The sequence below is a fragment of the Nomia melanderi genome, unplaced genomic scaffold (genome assembly GCF_051020985.1).
Source record: "Nomia melanderi isolate GNS246 unplaced genomic scaffold, iyNomMela1 scaffold0447, whole genome shotgun sequence".
Classification (NCBI taxonomy): Eukaryota; Metazoa; Arthropoda; class Insecta; order Hymenoptera; family Halictidae; genus Nomia; species Nomia melanderi.
This window is the reverse complement of record NW_027475562.1, coordinates 25,001-32,500: the sequence shown is the minus strand read 5'-3', so window position 1 is coordinate 32,500 and position 7,500 is coordinate 25,001. Positions and strand designations below refer to the sequence as shown.

At 49.7% G+C, this 7,500-nt stretch overlaps 1 non-coding gene across 1 annotated transcript; it reads left to right on the top strand.

Annotated features, from left to right (window-relative positions):
- Positions 1 to 5,385: 5,385 nt before the first annotated feature.
- On the top strand, positions 5,386 to 5,540 carry LOC143176250 (5.8S ribosomal RNA). The gene has a single exon (XR_013000827.1). It is a non-coding gene; the product is annotated as a 5.8S ribosomal RNA (ribosomal RNA).
- The last annotated feature ends 1,960 nt before the right edge of the window (positions 5,541 to 7,500 follow it).

Here is a 7,500-nt window from a genome sequence, read left to right as displayed (position 1 = left end):
CGCGAAGAGTTGTTACGTGCACGCGTATGGTGCGATTGCGTCGATTCGCTTTTCTGTACGGGGAGCAATAGAACGTTGAGTTGACTTATCGGGTCTTCGTTGGAATTACCGTCGCTGGCATTGTAAACTCCAGATGACCTTGTGATTCCTTCGTCGGGCACTGGTAAAGGGTGGCGATGATGCGTTCTATAATAGAAATACCCGTCGTAGCGTTTCTTCCGAGTCAACCCGCTCACGAAACACTCTCTCGTCGTGGAATCCCCGCGTCGGAGAGTAAAACGCGAATTCATAGTATGGAAACTTACGTCTCTCGACGATGGGACGATCCACGCGAAGAGTTGTTACGTGCACGCGTATGGTGCGATTGCGTCGATTCGCTTTTCTGTACGGGGAGTAATAGAACGTTGAGTTGACTTATCGGGTCTTCGTTGGAATTACCGTCGCTGGCATTGTAAACTCCAGATGACCTTGTGATTCCTTCGTCGGGCACTGGTAAAGGGTGGCGATGATGCGTTCTATAATAGAAATACCCGTCGTAGCGTTTCTTCCGAGTCAACCCGCTCACGAAACTCTCTCTCGTCGTGGAATCCCCGCGTCGGAGAGTAAAACGCGAATTCATACTATGAAAACTTACGTCTCTCGACGATGGGACGATCCACGCGAAGAGTTGTTTACGTGCACGCGTATGGTGCGATTGCGTCGATTCGCTTTTCTGTACGGGGAGAAATAGAACGTTGAGTTGACTTATCGGGTCTTCGTTGGAATTACCGTCGCTGGCATTGTAAACTCCAGATGACCTTGTGATTCCTTCGTCGGGCACTGGTAAAGGGTGGCGATGATGCGTTCTATAATAGAAATACCCGTCGTAGCGTTTCTTCCGAGTCAACCCGCTCACGAAACTCTCTCTCTCGTCGTGGAATCCCCGCGTCGGAGAGTAAAACGCCGAAGGCTTACTATGAAACTTACGTCTCTCGACGATGGGACGATCCACGCGAAGAGTTGTTACGTGCACGCGTATGGTGCGATTGCGTCGATTCGCTTTTCTGTACGGGGAGTAATAGAACGTTGAGTTGACTTATCGGGTCTTCGTTGGAATTACCGTCGCTGGCATTGTAAACTCCAGATGACCTTGTGATTCCTTCGTCGGGCACTGGTAAAGGGTGGCGATGATTCGTTCTATAATAGAAATACCCGTCGTAGCGTTTCTTCCGAGTCAACCCGCTCACGAAACTCTCTCTCGTCGTGGAATCCCCGCGTCGGAGAGTAAAACGCGAATTCATAGTATGGAAACTTACGTCTCTCGACGATGGGACGATCCACGCGAAGAGTTGTTACGTGCACGCGTATGGTGCGATTGCGTCGATTCGCTTTTCTGTACGGGGAGCAATAGAACGTTGAGTTGACTTATCGGGTCTTCGTTGGAATTACCGTCGCTGGCATTGTAAACTCCAGATGACCTTGTGATTCCTTCGTCGGGCACTGGTAAAGGGTGGCGATGATTCGTTCTATAATAGAAATACCCGTCGTAGCGTTTCTTCCGAGTCAACCCGCTCACGAAACTCTCTCTCGTCGTGGAATCCCCGCGTCGGAGAGTAAAACGCGAATTCATACTATGAAAACTTACGTCTCTCGACGATGGGACGATCCACGCGAAGAGTTGTTTACGTGCACGCGTATGGTGCGATTGCGTCGATTCGCTTTTCTGTACGGGGAGAAATAGAACGTTGAGTTGACTTATCGGGTCTTCGTTGGAATTACCGTCGCTGGCATTGTAAACTCCAGATGACCTTGTGATTCCTTCGTCGGGCACTGGTAAAGGGTGGCGATGATGCGTTCTACAATAGAAATACCCGTCGTAGCGTTTCTTCCGAGTCAACCCGCTCACGAAACTCTCTCTCGTCGTGGAATCCCCGCGTCGGAGGGTAAAACGCGATATATAATAGTATATGCCAGTGGTTCGCGCGCGTCGTCTCTGAGATACGCGGTCGACAGAGTTCCGAAAACACGTGATGTGCCACGATTTCCGTGCGTCTTACATCTTTCGACGATGGGACGATCCACGCGAAGAGAACGTTCGTGCTTGCGTGAGGTGCAACAGCGTCGATTCGCTTTTCTGTACGGGGAGAAATAGAACGTTGAGTTGACTTATCGGGTCTTCGTTGGAATTACCGTCGCTGGCATTGTAAACTCCAGATGACCTTGTGATTCCTTCGTCGGGCACTGGTAAAGGGTGGCGATGATTCGTTCTATAATAGTAATACCCGTCGTAGCGTTTCGACCGATGTCACCCGCCACGAAAGTCTCTCTCGACGTGGAAACCCCGCGCCGAAGAGTAAACGCGAAGGCTTACCATACGAAAGAAAACGGTATTATACGCCTGTGGTATGTGCGTCTCGGCTCTGTGATACGCGATCGGCAGAGTTACAAAAAAACGTTGATGGGCCACGATTTCCGTGCGTCTTACATCTTTCGACGATGGGACGATCCACGCGAAGAGTAGTTACGTGCTCGCGCGAGGTGCGATAGCGTCGATTCGCTTTTCTGTACGGGGAGAAATAGAACGATGAGTTGACTTATCGGGTCTTCGTTGGAATTACCGTCGCTGGCATTGTAAACTCCAGATGACCTTGTGATTCCTTCGTCGGGCACTGGTAAAGGGTGGCGATGATTCGTTCTATAATAGAAATACCCGTCGTAGCGATTCGGCCGAGTCACCCGCCACGAAACTCTCTCTCGTCGTGGAATCCCCATGTCGGAGAGTAAAACGCGAAGGCTAACTATATAAGAAATATATAGTATTATTTATGCCTGTGGTTCTCCGTTTGCCCTACTCTCAGATACGCGACTCGGAGAGTTACGAATAATCGTGATGGACCACGATTTCTGTACGTCTTACATCTTTCGACGATGGGACGATCCACGCGAAGAGATCATTCCTGCTTGCGTGAGGTGCGATAGCGCCGATTCGCTTTTCTGTACGGGGAGAAATAGAACGATGAGTTGACTTATCGGGTCTTCGTTGGAATTACCGTCGCTGGCATTGTAAACTCCAGATGACCTTGTGATTCCTTCGTCGGGCACTGGTAAAGGGTGGCGATGATTCGTTCTATAATAGAAATACCCGTCGTAGCGATTCGGCCGTGTCACCCGCCACGAAAATCTCTCTCGTCGTGGAATCCCCGCGTCGTAGAGTAAACGCGAAGGCTTGCTATAGAAGACTATAGTTTATACGCCTGTGGTTCACCGGTTGCCTGCTCTCCGGGGTACGCGATCGCGCAGGAGTTACGGAAGAACTTGATGGGCCACGATCTCCAAGCGGCTATATCTTTCGACGATGGGACGATTCACGCGAAGAGAACGTTCGTGCATGCGTGAGGTGCGATAGCGTTGATTCGCTTGTCTGTACGGGGAGAAATAGAACGATGAGTTGACTTATCGGGTCTTCGTTGGAATTACCGTCGCTGGCATTGTAAACTCCAGATGACCTTGTGATTCCTTCGTCGGGCACTGGTAAAGGGTGGCGATGATTCGTTCTATAATAGAAATACCCGTCGTAGCGTTTCGACCGATGTCACCCGCCACGAAATTCTCTCTCGTCGTGGAATCCCCGCGTCGGAGAGTAACCGCCGAAGGCTTGCTATAGAAGACTATAGTTTATACGCCTGTGGTTCACCGGTTGCCGGCTCTCCGGGGCACGCGATCGCGCGAAGGTTACGGAGGGACGTGAAGCGCCCGAGCAATGAAACGTCCGCAGGAGGAAACGAGCAACCGCCGAACATTGTTTCGCGACGTTTCCATAATGTATTGTCGTTTCGCTCGCATCCCGCTTCTTTCCCCTAGTTTCCTCGACGCGTAGTTTCGCAGCCTTAGTGGACGAATCATTCTCGATTCGAGGAAAGATATGCAGTGGGGCGTGCAATGAGCCCGCCAGAGACCACGATCTCCAATGCGTCTTTACATCTTTGGACGATGGGACGATCCACGCGAAGAGAACGTTCGTGCTTGCGCGAGGTGCATTAGCGTCGATTCGCTTTTCTGTACGGGGAGAAATAGAACGATGAGTTGACTTATCGGGTCTTCGTTGGAATTACCGTCGCTGGCATTGTAAACTCCAGATGACCTTGTGATTCCTTCGTCGGGCACTGGTAAAGGGTGGCGATGATTCGTTCTATAATAGAAATACCCGTCGTAGCGATTCGGCCGAGTCACCCGCCACGAAACTGTCTCTCTTTCGTCGTGGAAACCCCGCGTCGGAGAGTAAAACGCGCGAAGGCTGTGACTGTAACATATATATATATATATACACAGTATACAATGCCTGTGGTTTTTGCGCGTGTCGGCTCTTCGGTATACGCGATCGGCCAGAGTTACGGAGGGACGGTGAAGCGCACGAGAAATTGAAACGGCCGCACGATTGGAACCGAGCAACCGTCGAACATTGTTTCGCGACGTTTCCATAATGCGTTTTCGTTTCGCTCGCATACCGCTTCTTTTCCCCTAGTCTCTGAGACGCGTTTTCGAGCCGTTCTTCTACTATCGATTCTCGTAGAGAGAAGGGACCGGGTAGTCTGGAAGTGGAACCCGCATCTTGCGTGTACCGTACACGGAATTGAGAGGACCGGCCGTGAAGCTCGTTTTAAAGCCGTGCGTCTGACACCCAACTCTTGCGCGCCAATTTCGCGGCAAGAGATAATATGGGACGAATGACCGGCAAAGAGCCAGCTGTGAAGTCTGTTTTTTTAATCGAATCCGTGGACGTGTGTATGCCGTAGCGTCGCTCGTCGTGTTCGTTCATGGTCGTTCCGAGAGAAAGAACGAAAGCGGTAACGAAGGGACCGGCCGTGAAGCTCGTTTTAAAGCCGCGCGTCTGACACCCAACTCTTGCGCGCCAATTTCGCGGCAAGAGATAACATGGGACGAATGACCGGCAAAGAGCCAGCTGTGAAGTCTTTTTTCATTATTTGCTTTCAATCGATCGATCGGTACGATTCGTGCAACGTTTCGCGCGATGCGACGCGAAAACATGCGCGCAACAATAGATGCGTCTGATCGGAAGAACGCGAGGGTCGACTGCACGCGATGGATTCAGTATCGGGTAGGATACAAAATATATCCCCGTCGTTTCCACGCGTGCGAGTCTTCTGCGTCTTTCGCGGGTTTTTGAATGCACTATACGCCCGGAACGTCGAGAAATATATACATATTACTTGAACGTTTTTCGTCTCGAAAGGCTTCGGTGTCGTCTCCAAGGCGACGCCTGAATCTCCTTCGCGCGCTGGTCGGAGATTCAGGTATCAACTTTTATCTTCTCTTTGAAAGAAGAGAGATATTAGGTCGAACAAGTGAGAATAAAATTATATATGTGAAATATAAAATTTATACGATTACCCTGAACGGTGGATCACTTGGCTCGTGGGTCGATGAAGAACGCAGCTAATTGCGCGTCAACGTGTGAACTGCAGGACACATGAACATCGACATTTCGAACGCACATTGCGGTCCACGGATACAATTCCTGGACCACGCCTGGCTGAGGGTCGTTTACGTACCATACACTGCTTGCGTAGCTCTGTCAAATCCCCGCCGTCGTTCACCTCTTCGGATCGAACGTTTTTTTACCGAAGGGCGCAAAGAACGTCTCTGAGTCGGGTTAAGAGAAGGATGCTACGTACGAGCGAACGATGGGTGTCTCGTCGGCGTTTGTCGCGGACACGCGAAAATTCTGTGAATTTCACGGACAGTGTACGTTCTAGTTGTTGCAAAACGATCGGAATCGTTTGTATGGACTCGCGTGAGTGTTCGCGGCGTCGTGCGTCGTTCAATTACGACCGCCCGCGGATACCGCTCCACTGCGATATGGATCTGAGCGACAACTTTTTCGGCTGTTCGTGAGATGAACGGTTTCGTGTGTTTAGAAAAATTTTTTTTCCCGCGCTCCCGACGTCACCTGAAATGATGCGTCAGAGGTGAAAGAAAATATTAAGAAGTCGAGAGAGAGAGACTACACACGTTTTATTCATATTTTGTATACCGTGCGTGAGACGGATGTGCACGACACGTCGTATGTCGGTATATTACCGACTGGCCCCAGGGAGATTGTTTTCTTCCTCTCTTACGAATGAGATGTACGTTTCGGAGGATCGTCGTTACCGAAACACACGGCAAAACGAGACTTCTCGCAGCAGAACCTTTATACACAATACACATCGACTCTTTTTACCCCGAGAGAGAGAGAAAAGGTGTATTTCTTTTTTTTATTTTTCGAATTCGACGCACGAACGCTTTGACGACTGGAGAAAAACACGGTGTGTGTTAAAATCGTGCGGGACGAGCATGCGTATTCGTAACGGGTCGAATAGTTCTTATTCCCCGTCGTCGCGTGTCCTCGCTGGACCACCACCGTGCGCTTCCGCCACGTTCAGTTGAATTTCGAAATATATATATATAAAAAGAATCACCATATACTCTCTTTCGGGAGGTGTATTTTTATCGGTTTCTGCTATAGAGAAGAGACGGAGATCGTGTTGTGAGGTGTAACGTTTCTGTATCCCCGTTTCGGAGGATCGTCGTTATCGGCGGAACACACGTCAAAACGAGACTTCTCGCAGAACCTTTATACACAATACACATCGACTCTTTTACCCCGAGAGAGAGAAAAGGTGTTTTTCTTTTTTTTTTATTTTTCGAATTCGACGCACGAACGCTTTGACGACTGGAGAAAAACACGGTGTGTGTTAAAATCGTGCGGGACGAGCATGCGTATTCGTAACGGGTCGAATAGTTCTTATTCCCCGTCGTCGCGTGTCCTCGCTGGACCACCACCGTGCGCTTCCGCCACGTTCAGTTGTATTTCGAAATATATATATATAAAAAGAATCACCATATACTCTCTTTCGGGAGGTGTATTTTTATCGGTTTCTGCTATAGAGAAGAGACGGACGATCGTGTGTGACACCACGTGGTAACGTTTCCGTATCCCCGTAAAATACGTTTATCTTTTCTCGTAGAAAAGAGAGAGGAAGAGGCAGGAGCTCCTCTTTGGCGAGGCTTTCGAACGTCGCGTCCCGTCCGCCGGAATATAATGATATAAATATATAACCGCCGCCGACTTTGTGCGAAAGCGTTGAAACGAACGCGTCGGTCGCCCCATGGTGTGTGTTTGTCGTGTCTTCTTTTCCTCTTCTGCACTTCTCTTCACTGTCGATCGCGAGACCGCGCGAGATCCGCTTCGGTCGTCCAGTCCCCGAAAATTCTTCTCGGACGGGCGTTAAAGTTAACCGGAGCGCGAGATCGTCTAGCGAGAGTCTTTTTCGCGATCGAGTAAAATGTGATAGAAGAAGGAGAAGAGTGTAAAAAGAGAATATAGACACGCGACGCAGCAGAGACCACTGGTGAGGCGCATAAGACGCGTTCGCGAACGATTTTTCGCGACGATACGGAGTCGCGCGTGTCGCGGTATATTTATCATTTATATACGTTATAATATGAATATTGTTGTGT